The 21356-nt window shown below is 39.6% G+C and overlaps 1 long non-coding RNA gene across 2 annotated transcripts in view; it reads right to left on the bottom strand.

Moving 5' to 3' along the window:
- The window catches only part of LOC144532364 (uncharacterized), a 91106-nt gene extending 70367 nt beyond the window's left edge, over positions 1 to 20739 (bottom strand). The window contains exons 1-2 of one of the 2 annotated variants that reach the window (XR_013503339.1): positions 20467 to 20739; positions 704 to 753 (exon numbers count right to left, since the gene is read on the bottom strand). This is a non-coding gene — a long non-coding RNA (uncharacterized LOC144532364). The remainder of the gene's footprint in view (positions 1 to 703; positions 754 to 20466) is intronic. The other variant, XR_013503338.1, reaches the window with a different exon arrangement.
- Between the last annotated feature and the right edge of the window lie 617 nt (positions 20740 to 21356).

The following is a 21356-nucleotide window of genomic DNA, read 5'->3' as shown; positions in this document are numbered from 1 at the left end:
TAGCACCACGATATATTGTACAAACACTTCAACTTTCACTTCAGCCCTTCACAGGTGCGGTCAGTGTGTCACATCATCATTACACGACTAAATTTGGAGCAGTGGATTATGTGCCAAGTGCCAAAAATAGCAGATATATGCCGAAACCTGACTGACTGCCAAACAAACTAAACACATTTGTCCTCACAGGGCTATCCCCCATCTCTGTGATTATGTAGTTAGATTTTACATTACATTTCTTTTAACCTATCGCTGTCGACGGAGAAACGTCTTCTGCATGCTGTGCTATTTTTGATCAAGAAAAATCCCTCACCATAATCTTTCATAAAAAAGGTGATTCATCAGCTGCTTTTTTAAGACTTAAGAGGAATAAAATGAATTCAAAGTGACATCAAATATACATTAAGCGCCTCACTTACAAGTCTACCAAAGTTCAGAAAACATTTTGTAATATTTTCCATCTAGCCCTTGAGTCCTTCCTGCTCTTTAGCCCTGCGCTTTCTCCAGTCTTACAAATAAACAACTTTTTTAAACAAGATTTTTAAATTTCGGTTTGTTTTACCAAACCTTTTAAAGCAGAAATGCTGATCTACAATGACAGCGCAATTTTCCTTTACCAGCCCATACATTGAATCTAAAAGAGACATTCCGAGGACCGCATTCCTTCTTAGATTTATAAATACCAGCCAATGCTTTCACTCACCAGTTTGTCAGTCTTCGTTCTCCTCTTCATCAGAAAGTCTTCACTGCAAACTAAGGAGGGCAGAAAAAGAGAGAGGAGAAAGGAAAAAGAAGAGAGAAGGAATGTTTTAATCACTCTGAATGAAACCAGTTATCTTCCCACACACATTGCTGAGTGTCCTACTCACACAGACACACACAACACACACCTCCAAAGGTCAAGGATGAATCAGGAGAAGAGAGAAAAGAAGGGGGGACAAGGATTAAGAGAATGGGAGATGGACAGAAAATGTTAAAAGAACCAGAATAGAAAAGAGGAATGAATAGAATGTAGAAAGAAAAGAAAATGACAGTGGGAGGAGAGCGCAGAGAGAGACTGGAGAGAGAAAGAATGAAATGCATGGCTTGGCTGAGTCATCGGTAACCACCACTTCCTCCAAGAGCTCTTTACTAATGAGTGGCCAACTTTCTGAGGCAAACACATACACAAGAACCTTTTACTTAAACTGTAATCCTTCTTACTCTCTCAGCTTCAAAGTGCTCACACTATTTTCCTCTATCAGATATGGGATGATTGTGTGTGTGTGTGTGTGTGTGTGTGTGTGTGTGTGTGTGTGTGTGTGTGAGAGAGAGCTTGAGAAGCCGACCCATCAACTGACCCTACTATGTGTGTCATGAGAAACAGCACAATCTGCTGCTACATTAAGAAATAAACAGTGTTTCCCAAAATTCCCAGAGGCATGGCTTCTTAACTTGTATCCATCCAAGGAAGGGTTACTGAACGCTCTGCTTCACATCCCCATATTAATATATGTTGCTGGAGAAATCAGGCTTAGTGCCTTGCATAAAGGAATAGTTCATTATTTGGGGGAAAATGCTTGTTTGCGGTCTTCCTGAGAGTGAAATCAGATGATGGATATCAACCTTAATGTTGTGCATTAAAGTGAGACTGTAGCTTTTGAGGGAAGAAATACATTACAGTATTTCTTTTACAAATAAAACAGACTTCATAAGCAATACATCCTCTTTCAATGTTATCCACTCAGGGGTTTTGTTAGCATTATGACCACTGGCTTACAGTATGTAGCTAACGTTATATAGATACTGCTGCATAACTTACATTACTGAGTCACTCCCCTAACTTTACACCTCTAGAAGCAGGGGGAGCTGGTCTGGCTCTGTGGAAACCAACAACTCTAAAGCTCATTAATTAACACATATCTTGTTTGTTTATACGTACATAAACAGAAATGTAAAAACATTTTTAACTCACTTTTTAACTCTGTGACAACAAGACTGTGCACAGTAACATTCCCCTAGCTGTTCGCCAAGAAATACTTCCACCACATACACAACTCCCCCTAAAACCACGATTTATATGTACTGTAAAACATCCCAACATGTTAATGAGTTGTTTATAGGCATATTTATTTACTTCAGACAGATCCAGGCTAGCCGTTTCCACCTGCTGTAAGTCTTCATGCTGAGCTACATCATCCATGTGCTGACTTCAGCTCGGTACTTATCGCACAAACTTAGGGTTATAACAAAATACTCTCAGGACTCTCGGATAGAAAGCAAACAAGCAAATTTCCCAAAATGTTAATGACCTTAACCCAAGGCCATGTAACAGGGTGTAGTTAGACACAGGAAAAGTGATTTAGGAGGTTTGAGACAAATATACTTTGCCTCTAAATCACTTGAATCTTGAATCACTAAAATCCTGCAAAGCATGAGCAAGGAAAGCTGCATAGGATGGCAAAAGTGATGCTCGGTCAGTAGAGCACTGAGATCAAAACAGGAAGTGCATGTTTTCACAACCTTGGGGGCACGAAGTTCAAGTTTGGTAACCTATGACGACCTGTGTATCATCTCTGCACCTGACTAGGCTGGGCCCAACTATACAGGTTCAGGTCATTGCGGCTTGTAATTTATTTTAATCCATTTGGGCTTAACTGCAAATAGTTTCATTTTATGTCATGCTTTTTGTAAGACAGAGAACTTGAACCATCTGCACCCTCAACCCGGCCAACACTTTGTGACATTTAGGAACTTGTCATCTTGCCCTTAGTTTTACATATTGACACAGCAGTTGTGAGACAGATAAAGTGAACAAAATGACTGCATCATCCTGAGAATGTATCATCCGGTTTGTCTTGTCCTGTGATATTTAAAACTCTTGTACAGATGTAACCTTACACCCACACATTCCGATACAGTTTGCAATGTTTCAGGACAAGTTTTAGCACTGTACAGACGCAACCGACCTGAAATCATCCATAATACCAAAAAGTGTGAATCCTGGATTTGACTACTGTTATATTATATTCACAGTATAAATCAGCCTGCCTCTGAGGTTATTGTGATACACATTAATTCCTGCCCCGTCCAGCCAAGCCTCCTATCCGGAGGAAATCATGGGAACTCGGAGCCAACTTTGTAAATACACACATTCTCCTCTGCGGTTCCCACGCTTTTCCCAACACACACATATACACACATTAGGCAAGTACAGACTTGGACATGAGGTCTTATGCATATTATGTGTAGTCATACTGGCAGTGAAAGAAATGGGTAACACACACAAATCATTACACCGGATGATTCAGCCTGGTAAATTACACATACAGTATAATGGTGAAGAATACGATATGACAGTTCTCCATGCACTAGTCTATATCCTTGAAGTTCCACTTCCGGGATTGGTCCGGTGCCGCAGGAAATTCTGCCGGATGCATATATTTTCAGTTTCCTTCCGCTTTCTTTGTGTTGGAATTTTAAATTCAGTGGACTTATGAGGACTATTTTTGACTGCTCCTCAGATCTCTGCATAGTAAATTGAGACAGCTAGCTAGACTATATTTCCAATCTGAGTTTTCTCTAGCACAACTATTTTGCAGTGGCTCTTTGCGGATAACGATTCCGATTGGTTTAAAGAAATGCCATTGAACCAGAGCACGTTTTCCTCCCATCCCCCGAATGCTATGTGGAGTAGCCAGACCCTCCTTCAGCGCGCTTTAGAGGAGGGTCTGGCAAAGCGAGACTACTGCAGTACTGAAGAATGTGTATGCCAATTTCTGGTAGAAGACCATCTAGCTAGAAGCTACCCTGCCCTGTCACTGTACAGCACTTTGACCCTAAGTATACTATAAATAATTTTGTGTGTGTCTGTGCCTGTGTGCACTAGCGGGCACCTGTTCCTGGCCTGTGAGCTGCCTAGCTGTGTGTATGATGCGTTCCAGTCTGTTTGGTGTGCGCAGAGGATGCAGGGTACCACGCAGGGATGGAGGAAGCGAGGACACTTGATGGTGGCTCTGTAGAACTGGGTGTGAACTTTCCGTGGGATGTTCTCTGATGGACTCGCTTGATGACATGAGATGAGTGTGTCTCCCATCTGAGGTCGCTGGCGATTGTTGTACACAGGAACTTAATAGACTCTGCCACCTTTACAGCTGCGTTGTTGATGAGTAGTGGGGGACGTGAAGGTGGGCGTTTTCAGGAAGTCCATGACCATCTGCACCATCTTTGTGACATGGAGCTCTAGGTTGTTATCTGTACTCCATGCTGCCAGCTGTGACAGTGTTCCTGTAGGCTGACTAATCAATATCCCTGATGAGGCCTTGGACTGTGAAGTCATCAGCAAACTTGACCAGCTTGATGGAAGTGTGGCAGAAGGTACATTCAATGTCACTGGCAAGTCCTTGATTTGCAAATGACACACACAGAAACAAGACTAAGAAAAGAAGACAACTGATACATACGTGAAGAAGGTTCAGGAGACTTTGATGACTTACACAGAAGCACAAAAAACAACTTCTGAAGTTCCTGTCCTCCTGTAGGTGTGTTTAAACTCATTCTGGAGGTGTTAAAGCTATAGTGCATAGTTTCTGTCTCCCCATGAGGAATTCTAAATAATGACAACAACACTGTCGTTGCATCCACATGATGCAAGCCTTCGATGATCGCGCCCCACCCCTCCTCCACGCAATTGCTTGAAGAACAGAGGATTAAAAAACACAATGGACTCTTCAGAAGAGGTCATTATCTTCACTCAAGCTTCTACGCGCGAAAGTCACCGGACGACACCGTTTTCTAAACATAGCCATATACAGATTGGTTTTTTTGAGCCGATACGCTTAATTAGCTTTGTATCAACTCATTTGGCAATGGCTTGAATGTAACGGACGTCCACCAATATAAAATAGTTGCGCACTATAGCTTTAAGTGTAGCTCAACGTTCAATGTAAACAACGATACTACGAGCGCCATAAGCATGTATGCTTACCTAAATCATTAACCCAAACACCTCAACAAAGACAGAAAACAATGTCAGCCTGACCATACTGCAGTAAAGCTTATCCTTACATGTGTGCACGTATCTTTACATCACATCTCAATATTCTTCAATTATGTACAATTATTACTAGGTGCAATAATTTCTCAGTTACATGTGCAATATCTGTATTTTCTGCTACTACTTATATTCACACTATACTTTATTTATGTTCTTACTGTACTTTATGTTCACACTGAACTATAAAAGCATTTGTACAATCCATTGTTTAACATAATTTTTTTTAACCCAATTTTACTTTTAAACCTAATCTTACTTTACTTATACTTAACCTTTTATTTCTTGCACTGTAGCAGTTACTTTGTTCCTTTATACACTTATTGACTAGATCTTTTCTTACTTTTACCTTGAATTAACAATGATGGCAGCCAAGATTACAGCTTTCTGTGAAACCGTTTCGCCTTCAATGGTTTCACAGAAAGCTGTCACCTTGGCTGCCATCGTTGTTCATTTCTCCCCAATTTTGGGTTACATTACTGCTGAAACATATCCAGTTGGGTAGTATTTGGTTCAGAAGCTTTTATCTAGGATTGGGGTGGGCTTTTACAATAGGGGGGCTTAAAGAGATAGGCGCTCCAACAGAGCGTCTCTGAGTGAAAATACAGGTGCAGCAGCAAAAAAAATGAAAAAAATAGTGTTTTTTTAACATTAAAGCATGTAAACATGTTCTAGTAGAATCACAAGTTACAAGTATGAATCTGAAAACAGTATATAATAAGTCTCCTTTAAGAATACAAACTCACCAGAGGGAAGGTGAACTTCTAAACAACATATCAAGCAGAAAGAAAAACTCGGACGAGTAGCGCGCCTAACTCATTTAGACACCCCCACATCTTGTGTTAAGTAACCAGTTACCATCTCTTCACTCTGCAGGGCATCTTTCTGACTCAGAAAGTGAGAGGGGTCTGCTGACCTCACTCCAGGGTACATGCCAATGGGAAGAGTCAACAGGTGTTGGCTGTTACTTCCTTACTAAGTCCAACAATGTTTGTAGTTTTCCCACGCAGGACATTTAAGTAGTGTTAATGTAATGTTGTTAGTCAGGTAAGAGCCAAGGTCTAATACAAAAAGGTTGCTAAATATTGTTTTTTACAGTGTGTTTGGTGTGAAAGATGTACTCTACTTAATTAGCTGACTAAATACAAAGTTAAACTGCTGAATAAATACAAAGTTAATATGCTGAATATGATCAAATCATATCAGTCCAATGCTATAGTATGACACATTGTGTCAAGAGTAATATATGTATACATCATCTGGGATAAAAAAGAAAACATGAAACTTTTTTTGTGTTGTTAGTGTCATTTTAGTGTATTTTTGTCATGTGTGCTTAAATGCATGATGCCTGCAAAACTGATTATACATTTTTTTAAAACAAGAAAGTTGTTAACTTTGCTGTCTTTAACTTCCTGCTCAGAATGAGAAGGCAACTGTACTGTAACTTTGGTGACAAACACAATATCAGCTTACGCAACAAGCTAATCTTGAATAGCACTATATCTGAGTTAGCTTCTTAAAATTATTATATGTTGAGGTTTATTTCAGAAGAAATCATTTCAATCCATTTCTCACTTTGCCAGTCCTTTCCACCTCCTCAAAACAACACTTCCCCCTTTGTCCTCTAAATTATGACTTTTTCATTACTGGTTAGTGCGGTGACGTAAAGTGGAACAATTTGTCTGATGTTTACCATGGAAACACTGTTGGGCAGGAAGCCTCAGAGACTTCACAACTAGTAGGAATTGACTAGCACCCACACACCTATTTAATGTAGCTCTCTTTTTCATCATATGTGTATTCACCATGCACAGGGGCGGACAAAATAAAAACATGCATCAATACAGTACAGAAGTCCTGCAACGCAGTATGTGGCCTCCAAAAGGATCATCAAGACAGTCTTAACAACAACGTATCATTGCCTCAGGCATGTATTGCACTGTAGTGTCTATTCTATTTTGTCTGCCACTGCTAAATTAATTCCCTGCCCCACCTCCCTCGTCTTTCCTTCCACATTCCCTCAGTCCAGTCTGGGTCTAAGTCATGAGTCAGAAGGAGCAGAGGATCTGACTCACCTCTTCCTGAGTCTAAACACTATTAATTTCCAGGTGATACACTGAGACTCTTTTGTGTTTCCGATTAGCCCACCGAGACACATGGACAGACATGGGGGGTGTGAGGGACTTTTCCCCTCAGGGGGTTATCCTGTGTCGATGTGGGATGAGTGCCAATGTCTGCATCATGTGTGTTTGCATTAGTGTGGGAAGCATTTGTGTGTATTCCCAGATTTGTGTGTGGTCCTGTGGACTGAGTGTTTTCACTGATAAATGCCTGAGTGAGACCACCTGGGTTGCTGCTGCTGCTGCAGGTGGGATGTTTTTATCTCCGTCGAGGGTCTAATAGTGACATATAGTGGAATCTGCCACACATGACTTAAAACACAGATACTTTTCTTAGTCACTGTTACAAAGTGTAAATAAGAGCTGCAACCATTAGTCAATTCAATGATTAGTTCATTGATAGAAAATGAACCAGCAATTATTTGAATAAATGATCAATCATTTAAGTAATTTTTCAAACAAAAGCGCCAAATATGGTTTCAGGTTCTCAAATGTGAGAACATTTATATTACGGTAAACGGACTGTTGGTTGGACAAAAGAAGGCATTTGATGACGTGACTTTTGGCTTTTTTCTAGAGTCTAGAGAGTGGAGGAGGCATCTGATTTCCACTTTCTGATTTGACACAAACAAAAGCCAAAGTTTCCGTTCTGTCTGACATTTGCTTTTTGCGTCATACCAAAAGACAGGGCAGCATGTCTCCATCTTAGTAATACTGCACGCTGACAAAAATGAGGCAAACGACAGTGTGCAGCATTTAATTAGAGTCTTCAGTGATGCCAAAAAAGGGGACCAGGGTCAGAGAGTTGGGTTATTATTATGGATAAGGTTTGTAAAAACATCCCTCCAGTATTTTTCCGGGCTAGGACAGCTGTGACTCAGTTTCACAGCAAAAAAAAATATCAAAACGTCAGTAGAAACTTCTCAAAACGACCCCTGCAGGATAATCCTTGTTCTTAGTAGGCGTATGTTCCAAACAATGCATTTTCATCAAAATATGACATGCCGGTCTGTCGGTCAATCTACCAATTTGGTCCAGACTGAAATACACTTATTGGATGGACTGCCATGAAATTCGGTACAGTGATCCCCTGACTTTTCCTCTAGTGCCACCATGACGTAAACATGTGGCTTTTAGTGAAAATTTCGACAATTTTTGGATGAATTCTGACAGTCATGTTCGACTCAGGATAAACTGGAATCATTTTGGTGATCCCCATCTTGCGACACCATAAGGACAAGAAAAACTTTGTCAAATTTTTATTTATGTCTAAATAAAAAACTAATGACACTCATCAACTCAGTTGTTCTTTGATGCTAATTAGCAAACATGTTAACATATTAATGGTGAACATGGTGACTACTATACCGGCTTAGCATCAGCATTGTCACTGTGAGCACGTTGTACAGCCTCACAGAGCCGCTATGGATGTAGGTTGTCACTAACTGAAGCTGAAAACAACAGCAACTGTTCTCTGTGAAGGAGCATGCGACAAACGACCTCTCTTTCCCATACATACTGGATAATTCCAACTGCAGCTCAATCAATATTCACTATAAAAGGGCACACACACACACATTGCCACAGCTGTCTCTACCTTCACTGAGCTCTTCTACTGTGTGAACCAAAACCAGACTGCTTCTCACTGCTCTCCCACATTGTTTTTAAGTATGCCAATCAATACCGCCAGCTGACACCCGCCAACCAATCAATACCACTCATTCCTCAGGGGGCGGGGTTTCAAACATTCACCCTCTGGAAATGACAGTGGTTGAAAGAATCCACTGATGGTGTGCTGGAGGGCACACACACACACACACACACACACACACACACACACACACACACACACACACACACACACACACACACACACACACACACACACACACACACACACACACACACACACACACACACACACACACACACACACACACACACACACACACACACACACACACACACACACACAGCAGCCTTAATTCCAGCACACAGACACTCAGCTGATGGGGATGTTGTGGGAACCACTGCCCTCTATTGGTAACAACCAGGACCCACATGACGGTTAACTGGTCTGGGTGAGTACTTCACACTTTTTAGTATTCAGTGAAATGTTCAGAATAGTGCTTCTAAATACCTCCTAAAACTGACTTAGACAATGACGTGTTGTGGCTAGATTTATTAAATTCATATTTTTTCCTATTGACTTCAATGCAGCATGACTATATACAGCATCTTGTTTGTTCTGTGCAGTTTAGGGAATAATATTTCTGTGAATTAAAAATACAGTTTCTTATATAACTTTCTTAGTTTATTTTCTACTCTGTTACTGCTTCATTCTACCTCAGAACTGATTTATACAGTAATATTTGTATTAATATTTCTCCCAGACAAACCTGTAATGGGTAATAGTGGGAGTTTATTGATCATGATGAACTGCCTTCCACAAAGATGAGATGAGAGATCATCAATTGAGCCACAGTCCTAGACTTGTAGTGATTTAGTGTCTTGCTCAAGGATACTTAAACCATTATATTTATGCTTAACATAATAATATACAGTATAGTACACATAAACGTACATATATACACACAATCTCACCTATTTTCTGATGTATACGCAGTCATGTACAATACATACACACATACATATCCACATCAAATAGCCTAAGTCTGTTTTATTCACTTATTTGTTTTGCTGTTTTAACCTGAATTTAAAAGCATAACCAGGGACAGCACATTAGCTTTAGCTAGACACCCTGTATACATTACAACTGCTGCACTGCTTCCACTTATGTAGCAATCTCTATCTGTATTAAATAAACAAATAATTAAATAAAATATGCTTGACTTAATTGTGGGAATGCTGTTCAACAGCATTCCAATTATTGTTATTCTGTTCTTTATATCTTATATCTTCTTATTTATTCCGTACGTTTTTTGGCTCTCTGTAACTTCTGCATACTTTCAGCTATTAAAACCATTCAACTTTTAAAATCGTCAGCTCTTTCAGGAGATGATGGGACTTCTTCAACTTTCTTTCTACTATTTATACTTTTTTAAATATTAAGCTTTTAAACATTTTATTTTAACATTAAAGTCAATGAGAGCAAGCTTCAAATCCTTCAAAACCTCTTCTGCTTCAAAATGTATCTGTATTGTTTCACCTACAGACATGATTCAAACTTTAAGCTGTTCACAAAAACTTTAGGTATTATAAAATATCTTTTCAGTTTGATATCTTTTACAGTTTTTGGGAAAAAGCTGTTTAAGTTTAGTCTTCATTTCAGGATTTTTCTGCATTTCTAATGAGTGTGTATTGGGCTGCTTAGAGTGATGATGTCATGAATTAGAGTGTGAAGCTTTAAAAAAATTCTTTGTCCCTTCTCTATAAATTGCTCTCACACCCACAATATCTACTTGTCAAACACACTATACATCAAAACGTAGGTATTTGTGTCTAGTTTCAGGCCATGTGCTCAGATATCTGATATGACTTGAGGCTCGTTGAGCTTCCAAATGACAAGAGTTTCACATCTTCCTCCGTTCGCTGCCCTGTTTAACATTCTCCACATTTCTGAGCAAAATGCAGCGCGAACCACTTTTTAAAATCACTGATATGCCCACATTTTTAAGTTTATCAACATAAATTTTATATGGACATGTTCAGAAAGGCCTTTTGGTGGTCATGATTACATCATTTGACTGATACCCCTTATCGTTTTAGCAGTCTGAGCCTTTATTTGAGAGCTTGCTCTCAGTGTCTTTGAATAGCTCCAGTGTGGCACAGGTGACAGTTTCAGCAGGTGACACGCTCGTTAACGGATTAAAGATGAAAGAGATCTCGCCACAGACATCAAAGGTAGCCATGACAACACTTTCACAGACAGTCAACTTGAATACTACAGGCATTAATATGAACATTGGTCTATATCCTTTGCGTTCCACTACACTCTCTCTTTCTCTCGTCAATTTATTGGAACTTCCACTTTTGACGGTATTACAGTTCAGCTTCCAGCTTTTATAGAAATGATTTTCGGCTGTTAGCTTATTAAGGTAATGCAGTTCAGCTTCCAACTGACATTTTTACATTGCAAATTCCAAGTTTTTCAGCAGTGCAGCGCAAACCATTTGAGATTTTTCAAATATTGCTTTTAATTTCTGAAGTTTAATACATGTTTCTCATAGCATTTATAAGTCTTCCATACTTAATAGATAAATTCATAACTCACAATGTTTAACATCGATGGTATCGTTGAACTTTTAAAGCCAACAATTCAGTTTGGTGTCAGCTTTTAACTTTTTAAGGAAATTCATACTTATTAAAAAACGATTTAAACTTTTTCAACTATTATCACTACTTTAACTTCTTACGGATATAAGCTATTCATCCAGTTTAGCTTTAGCAATTCAGCTATTCAGCATTCCCACGCATTTTCTGCAGGAAATGCATTTTCTGCAGGAAATGCATTTTCTCATTGTCTAAATTATTTTTTTAGTTGATTCTTAGCAAAAAACCCTTTGTTCTTTAAAATATGTGCTCACTCATGTGCAATTACTTCCACCAACTAATCAAAGTATTCTCGTAAGCGTAGAATCTGCCATTCAGAATCATTCAGAATACATACGAGCGAGTCGCTCGAATGGTGGCAGCAATGTTGCGCCTCCATCTTTAAAATACATTAGCCAAAGAGGGACATACCTGGAAATTCAAGCTCCTCCTTTCGCGCTTTTACACTCAGTGGCACCGTGACAAATGCCAGGGGGAGATTACTCGCAACTGCCAGCAGATTTGATAGCCTATTGAAGATGGATGATCACACGTATTCTCGAGGACATGTAACGGAGTCGCCAAGGAAGCGAAAAAGAGAATTAAAAACGACAACGTGACAGGCAAAACAACAAGCCAAAAGTTAATATTGGAGTGTCTTTTCCCAAGATGGAAAGAGCTCATAAGGAGCAAGGATTTTAAAAGGGACACCGAAGTTGCCTGCTTTCTTCTTGACAGGTAATTCAGCCTATTTGTGTAAATTCTAAGTTTTATAGTTGCTTGGCTAACTATAGCATGGTATGGTTGTGCATAACGTTGTGATTTCCCTGGCAGACAACTCACGTCATGCAGTTGTAACACAGACTAGGCTACAACTAGAACAGCTGCGTGTAAATGATGGAGATACTAAGAGCTAATTTCGGTTTCATTGACATTGTTCATACTGCTCAGAGAAATATATTAAAAACACAAACCTCCGTTGCTTCTCTCCTTTGTCTTTGAAGGGCTTCCACTCTCTCCTCGTCATCGTTGGAGAGTGTCTCTTTAGTTTTTCTTTGCCTAGGAGGTCTCACCGATCCACTGCCACCGGCTCTGTCTTTTGGTTTTTCTTTACCTTTCCCTCTTCCTTTAGCTTTCCCTCGCACCTCCGTCGCATTAACTGATCTCTGACTCTGCTCACGGAGAAAAATATGTAGCCTACGCTGTAAACATGGTCTTACACTATTAATCTCGTACAATATACAGAATAACGATAGCACTGATACTTAGCACCCATAGCAATGAAATGGTACCAAAATAACGAAAACATAAAACTATTATTCATTTTACATAGAGGTCATAACTAACATGTTAACTGACTAAATAACTAAATGCAATTTGTAATTGTTTTCTAAAGTAACCTCATCAGTGGAAGGAATAATCATGGACAAAGTCGTACTGGAAGCCATGTTAATCTTGGCATACGGCCACCGTAGGAGTTATAACAAGCTTGGATTGGGAGGGGCTAGAAAGTAATATTCAGTGGGTTGTCATATACAATTTCACCGCTAGATGGGAGAAATTCTTACACAGTGTATATTTAAGGTCCAAAGGCCCGCTAGGTAAAAGACTACATATATTAGCAATGAGACAAATAAAATCCAGCAACTAAAAGAACATATGAAATATGTTACAATAAAATAAGATGAAAATAACTGGAGAAGTATAAAATTGTGGTTAACATTAACAAAAGGCTTTTTAAAGATACATTTCAAGGAGTGATTTATGGGTTGAAAGCAATTAAAAAAGAAATTCAGCATCTTTCAAACTCAAACAGCAGGTGGAGGCAGAGTGGTCTTGTAGGTTTTAGGCTGAAAGGTTGGCTGACTCATCTTGCTCTGAAAACCTGGGCAGTGGAGTGTAGGTCTGAAACAAATGATTTGACAATTGTTTTTATCAATGACTTAATCATTAAGTCTAGAATGTCAGAGTATAGTGAAAAATGCCCATAACAAGTTTATTTACACTCCCGTATTTGGTTTTTAACAGCATGTTGTAAAGTTTTACCTTTTTCAATCCTACTAATAAACCTATTTTAATATATTCATGTTAACCTGCTGTCTTTTTGCTTTGCTGAGCAGCCAACTACAGTGTGCAGATGTTTATGGAGATGCAGATGTGGATACCTACAATTAGCATCATGTCTGTGCTTTTCCACTAGGTGGTGATACAAGCCTGTGTACAGCACAAGGTGGTGACATTGACATCCATTCATGAAGTAAAATGTGGTACTGTAGCAGGTCATAAAAAAATATTAGAATGGTTTTATACTGTTGAGGCTTTTCAAACATTAAACTTGACTTATTTACTGTCAGAACATTCAGGTCAGATTCTTTATTGGTCACTTTTGTGACATAAAAACATTATGATAGCTCTGTTTTTTAAGAATGAATTATGGTAATTGCTTAATGCAATATGCATGAAACAGGCGTATTTGTTCTGTTCATTGTAGTGTGCGGTGGTTTTGACCTTTGACCTATTCTTTCACTGTGTGTGCTCACAGGAAGTTGCTTTAGCATCAGCTCAATTGAATAAAGGCAGACATGTAAATGCATGTGAGGCAAAAACATTTTGCATGAAAAGATAAGCAATTGATGCATGGTAACTTTTTCTTCTTCTTCTGTTCAGTTTCAGGCTCCACCACCACTTCCTCTGCTGTGAACCCACTGGGTGCAGGTCTTTACTGGAAACCAGTAGCTGACTAAAAACCCCACTGTAGTAGTATACGGTGCACTCGTGGCAGCCGTTAGCGATAAACTGCACAGTGCGAGACAGTTAACCCCTCAGTGGCGTCTACACAAGAACTGTCACACATCGTCCAGCCCCCCCAGGTGCACAGCATCTTACTGGAAACCAGTAGCTTCAACTGTAAACCAGTGTAGTCACCCCACAAAACCTGCGCACAAACACCTTTGTGTATTATGGGTGTGAGTGCACTGTTATTGCCACAATTCTGACGAGAGCAATTCACAATCAAATCAGGAAGAGGATTTGTTTCAAAGTTCAAGCACTGATAACAGACATGGGAGTGTTACCTATGAAAGGTATGAAAATGATTCTGTGACCAAACTGAAAATAAGAAGAGACCAGTTCCTGATGGTCTCACTGTCCAATTACTGTATACAAGCAAGAGTCCAAACCTCCAGAGAAACAGAAGAACTCTGCAACATGCAAAACTGCAGCCTTCCAAGTCCTTTCTGCTGGGCTATGCTATAAGAAAAAACAACTATGCATACATGAACTGCATTCTGCTTCCATCTGCTCCCCCTGCAAGTCTCCACTGCAACTTTTACAATCTATAAAGAGAACACTCTTACCTAAAAGTAATGTTCTTGCATGTTTGCTTACGGTTTATAATTATTCATCAAAAACATTTCACCTTTTATGGCTCTTTTTAGCCTGAACAGCTGTGATCTTAGCACAGCTCCAGATTTCTTCTGTGCCACCAATGAGCAAATCTGGAATGAATCACCAACAAAAGCACATGAGCTTGATTTCTTGCAGATTTCTTGTTCTCTGTGCAGCCAAATCTGAAACGTTCTGAGACATCTTTCTAAGAAGCAGACCGGAATGAAAACACAACCCTATCTTTCCACCCTCCTAGGTGGAGGTACAGTGTCACTGTACTGTACACAGTGTCACTGTACATGTATGCATGTATGAAAAGTGTGATAACACAGGAATTCCACTGACAGGTTAGACTGATCAGCTTGCTTCCAAACCCACTGTACTTTGACTGTTCCTACAAAATAAAATGATAAAAGGATCCAGCTGGCCACAGGCGCGACAGGTATGCAAACTCACTGTACCCACTTACTCATACATTTGCACAAACAACCTCATAAAATTCACACAAACAAGCCTAAACACTCCCATACACAGGTTAATATATAGACATGCATTGCTCTACACTCCTTCACACACAAACCCTTACTGAACCAATGCTCTTGTCGTGTGAAATTTGCATAAAACAAATTTTGTGGTTTTCATGTTTTAACCTCAGTAACAGGATCTTATTTCTCACAAACCCTCAGGCTTTCAGAAAAGCCCATTGGCTAATCTGAAATATGCAACACATCGCCTGTTGAGCTACAAACAAGGCAGCGGTCATCAGTTCCTGAAAAGTTAGATGTTGGGGATAAGAGGGATTTTTAGCCTGACGGGTATCATGTCAAAATCAACACTTGACAGTGACAGAAGAGAAAGTGCTACTGTCCCTATGCTGTCAGTGACGCATGCGTGTGTGCATTAACGTGCACTGTGGTAATACACTGCACACTTAGTGTATTTTCAACTGATTCCAATGCAGAGTGAAGAATACTGTCGATCAACGTCTTATCACCATGGCCATACTTGTGACACTGGATATTCCTTAGGGGTTTAAGAGGATCTGAGAACTTTCAGAGCTTATAATTTACAACAAAAGTTTAAAAACACACCTAGCACTACCTCTAAGCTCATTATTATGTTTTGTTTTTACACAAAAAGAAAACCTGGTTTTAGGGTAGTTATGTGCTGTAACACTTTCCCAAAGAACAGCATCCAAGTGCAGTGAATTTCTGGAGTTTCTGCTGGTTTCCTGGCAACCTTATGGTAAATTCATGTTGAAGCTACTGTAGCTAGCTGTTTCCGCCTGCTTCCAGTCTTTATGCTAAGATAGGCTAATTGTCTCCCGGCTCTAGCTGCATACTAAATGCACAGACGTGAGAGTGGTATCCATCTTCTTACCCAACTCACAGTAACAGAGCTAATAAGCATATTTTCCAAAATGTTTTACTATTCCTATAAGAGCGTAATGAGACCCCAAAACACTCCACCGAAACTACTACTGCTGGAAGTGATACATGGCTGCTGAGGGAGTGGTAAAGCGTCAAGACAACCCATGTGACCAATCTGTGACTTTATCCACTGTGGTTCAGAAAAAGGTTTCATAAGAACCAAGGTGGTAAAACAGCAGGAACTCACAGAGGAACAAGGTACTCCTTCAACTGAAGTGAGAACATGAAAATGGAGGTGCAGTTGCAAAAGTTAGTTTTTTGAGGTATTTAGTAAAGCAAAGCTTTTGTAAAGTAGCAGCTCTAATTCACTTGTATTCCCACCAATGAGACACCATGATTCATTGGAGCACATAAGGACTACAACTGTGGCAGTGAGATGACTACAGCTAATTTCAGTATGCGTGTGCAATGTAAAAGCTTCCTCCTCATTTGTATTTGTCGCTGCACAAATAGACACAAGGTTTACTTTCATTTGAATAATCTGTAGTTTGCATCTCTCTCTCTCTGCAACATGAAGAGCAGAAGTCTCTAAAGACATCTTATGACTGCATGGCAGTGCATGCTGAAGTGAAGCACAGAGAATTATCACCCGACTCCGCAGTTCTCCTCAGCTCTACAGAGCACTTTAGCATCTTTCAGGTTATTGTTTTGGTTTTACAGCTGCAGCCTTTTCTTTTCCAGCCACAACAGGCAGCTGTTTTTAGTAAAAACAAAAAAACAAATAGCTCTAATACACCAACAGTACACAGCCTGCCCAGCACCAAACGGTAGACAGACACAGTTCGTGACTAGCTGGTGAACATAGTGTAACATTTAGCAGATAAAGAGACTGATTTCCTTCAGGAGTTGGTGAAAACCAAAACTAGAGCTAAAAGGAAGTTCAACGGCATCAACTTAAAACGTGATAATATGCCACTGTGTTTACAGCTTGTTTTTGTTGCCCACAAGTGGCTCAAAAAATCAGTTAATGCAGTTTAAATTTAAGAGATAGTTTTGGATATTTTGAAGTAGGGTCGTATGAGGTACTTATCCTACAGTAGATGGCAGTCAGGTCGGCACGTCCCCGTACCCATACGGAAGCTAAGAAATGTACTGCTTTTGACAGGCCACACAGCAATAAGTATTTTTGCCACTTAAAAAAAGGCCCACCTAAAAAAAAAAATCTATATTGGTTTAAGTTTACGCTATATTTAGAATATCTTTACTGTTTTACCTTGCTGTCAGAGTTCATCCTACCTTAAAATATATTTTTCATCTGAAGACATTTTGACATGACACAGTAGGAACAGAACAGGCATAAATACTAAAATGAATGATTTTCAGCTGATCACTGAGCACTGTCACAGCTTTACTGGGACACCATCATTAATGTTGTTAGTAACACCTGTGCTTTCCCTACTATAACAAGCCAAAATATCTGCTGTGGAAAGGTCTAAAGAGGGAGATGTCAAACAGTCTGTTAACTATTTAAAATAAGTGAAAACACCTGTGTGGCGGTAACCAGGCCTTTAAGTAATTTTGAATTACTATAACATGCGTCTGCCGTTTGATAGGATTACTGACTCCTCAATGCCTCCGATTACTTTGCCAGCTGCTCAGATTTATGTGTTAAAAACATGTTTTAGGCTGTACATTGTTTTGGAGTAACACTGCCCCCTGAAGGCATTTCACAAGCTCAACAACAGAGGACGATGCTACGACTGATATTCAATTTTATTCTAAACACAGGATTATGATTCCATGATTATAAAATACATCTCTAATCTAATCTAATATTTGTGTGAACTACAGACCAAAGTACCCACTGGGGTTTTTCATTGAATCGATAAAAGTCCCAAATTATCTTATGCCCTTTAACTTGCTTTGAGCAGCAGGTGGAATAACTACAAAGATATCACAGCTGGTTGCGCATAATGCGACTTGTCTCTCCGATTTACAATGATCCGTCATCTTGTGTCGGTGCCAAAAAGTGACAAGACTAAACTTGTGCTGCAGAGGTCACTAGGAAGCAATGAGGAAATGACTGTGCTGCTGTCTTTATATGACACACACCCATACCCACTGAAGAACAAGCCTCTTTAAATAAAGGTTGTATAAATAAAACATGCAAACACACTCCCTCCTATTGTCTCTCTTTCACACACTTTGTTTCCACACTGTGACACACACACACACACACACACACACACACACACACACACACAGTCTTTCTTCCTCTCCTTCCCTTAAACACACTTACTCAATATTCAGCTCATATCCGGGTTGACAGCTCTATACTTCTGTCTCCAGCCACATGAATGGAGGAAACGGGCCGGGAAACCCCATGTCACACATTATGAAACTCACTCACACACACACACACACACACACACACACACTAGGTACAATACTCTGCAGAGTTCATCTACATCTTTACTTTTAATGAGCCAAATGGTGGAGAAAAGGTGGTGACAAGACGATGTGCAAAAGAAGGTTATAGAAATTTGAGCAATGTCATCTCAGGCTATTTCTTTGAATATTTTAAGTTCTGCAGGAAACAGAACTAAGATATTTCTTAGGAATTGAAAATAAGGTTGTGCATTTACACCAGGTTGTGTCATTATTAGGGAAAAAAATGAAGGAAATATTCTTTGCAGTTTTATAGTGAGTTAGTCAGATAATGTTGGAAATATTAAAACAATGTGACAGCAAAAGGGAACAGAACAAGAATGTTGAAATCTGAGCCAACAAATGACTGAAATGTCACCTTAATTTGAATTGTAATTGTAGTGCTGTAATGAGAAATCAATCCTTCATGATGGTCAAACAGGAGAGCACACAAAGAAAAAGAGGACCTTAGACTAGTTTGACCAAAAACACAACTCAAGGTCTACTTACTAGGTTTTCTCTGACTATTCAGCCTTACCTCAAAGTCCTTTTCAATGGATAGGATGAGTAAGCAAACCTCAGCTTCTTCCAGAGCTTACAACCGCATCTCACGGTTTTCATCAGTGGATAGCACTTGCTTAGATGTCATCGTCTAATGGAAGACTGTGAGATGCAGTTGAAGGCTCAAGAAAAACCTAGTATGTGGAACTTTACTTCAGTTTTTACGCAAACTACCATTTCCAAGGACAAGGCCCTCCCGTTAAGGAACTTACATCCAAGTGCAGGCAGCTTCAACAATATTGTTGTTGTATAGGGTGCCTGTAGTTCATAGGGTTAATGGAAAAGAAAAAAAAACGCTGAGGAAGATTGTGTGATGCAATCGAAAGCACAGACTACTAAATTGACCTTGAGGTGGGATTGTGATTAGTAAGAATATGTCTTATCAACATCTAAATTTGTTTTTCACTGTAACATTCAGTGTCACAAATTTCATTCAAATTAAACTCTCAATTAGCCTATGCATTGGATTCTTTCTTCATTATTCTGACGCTGCAGCACTGTACGTCATTCTAAAACAGATAAAAACCATCATTTGTCAGTTTGTTTTGTCATTATAGTTTAAACAAAAGCACAATCAGTTGTGTCTTTGAAGTCTCAATTCGGAGGCATGAGCACATAAAAGGCAGCCTTTACTTACTCATTTCAGACAGGACCTGAACGCATCATATAGTGACTTCGTATTTATGTGACGCCCATTGGATTCTGGCAAAACTCTCTCCAGGAGGTGACGCTCATCAATCAAACTTAACATACCGATAAGGATCAGACTATAAAAAGATCAGTGAAGTTCCCACAAGTCACAAGAATATTAATAATACGCGGGTGCCGCTTCTCTGACGCTTGTGGTTCATTCATAGATAGGCCTACTAAATACGGACAGGGTGTAACCAAGTCAAAGACAAGATTTTTTAAGTCATGTCATTCAATCACGTTTTTAAAAAATTCAAAAGGAAAAGGAAGACCGGGTTAGGCTACTATCTCTGTCTGGCACAGAATACTTCCTTTTATCTGGCACAAACCGCCCATTCCGCATGAGTGAGCTAAAGTATGCACGGCCCTCAAACCGCCCTCAAGTTCTAAGAGAAGAATATAATCAGTTCTGCAGTGTCTACTTGCAAAACGTGTTAAAATATCGCTGTGAAGTTGCACAAATTCAACCTGAGTGAATGCAGAGTTTTATCAAAGTCACAATCTGCTTCCTCGTTTGAACTTTTAAGAGCGCACAGCTGTGAAGTGGAGAACTTAACTGAGTTTTATGCGTTTTAATTCATAAAAGAAATTGAACTCACTGACTTACCCCACATCACTGGCGGTCAGGCGCAAACTTTGCACGTCTTTTTCTTTTTCAACTGCCAACAATTGCGAGGCGCACATCTGCACCAGCGCTGACACATTTTCTTTCACTTTCAATCTTTTGCACTGCAGAATAAAAATCATCAACAGATCAGGAAACCATGTGTCTCTGTCTCTCTCTCTCTCTATCTGCGTCTGTAACTAACTTTATTAATTGCTGCACCAGAGTTTTCCTGTGCAGCTCCACCATTCATACTGAAGTCGTTGCGAGACTTGCACTGTAATACATTTTCGTATTTTTTGGTCACACCCACCTCCTGTCAGTCCGTCCCTCTCTACTGCACAAGGGGAAGCCTCGTCATGAATGGAGCTCTGTGATTAAACTGGATCCCACACACATAAACAGGGAGACGTGAAATGTACAGATACATTCATTCGTTTAACAATTGCTTGATGGTATAAACACACCTATCACTGACCCTTATGAACAATGGGGGGAAGTAAAGTAGGCTATGACTTAAAGTCCACTCATCTTGGGCTGCTTCTACTGTAAAATACACACATTAACTGGACTTGACTTGAAAGTGTAGGACATACTGTAGGCTCCAGTGAAATTGTCTGAAAATCATCTTTAAAAGGTAAATATTTCTGAATAAGAACTTATCTTAAGGTTTTCATTATAGTGGTCCAAAGAGAGAATGACGTAGAGACCTGTTCTAACTATGCCTAACAAGGCTGTACTTTGAGCTAAATGCTAATATTGGCATGATAACATGCTGATGTTTAGCAGGTATGTTAAAGGACAATTCCGGCACAAAACGAACCTAGGGGTTAATAACAGATGTGTACCCACTCGATCGTTCTCTGGTTTGTAGCTTGAAACAAGCTAGCACG

Source organism: Sander vitreus, chromosome 17 (assembly GCF_031162955.1).
Source record: "Sander vitreus isolate 19-12246 chromosome 17, sanVit1, whole genome shotgun sequence".
NCBI lineage: Eukaryota > Metazoa > Chordata > Actinopteri > Perciformes > Percidae > Sander > Sander vitreus.
The sequence above is the reverse complement of the archived record's forward strand: the minus strand, read 5'-3'. Positions and strand labels throughout refer to the sequence as shown.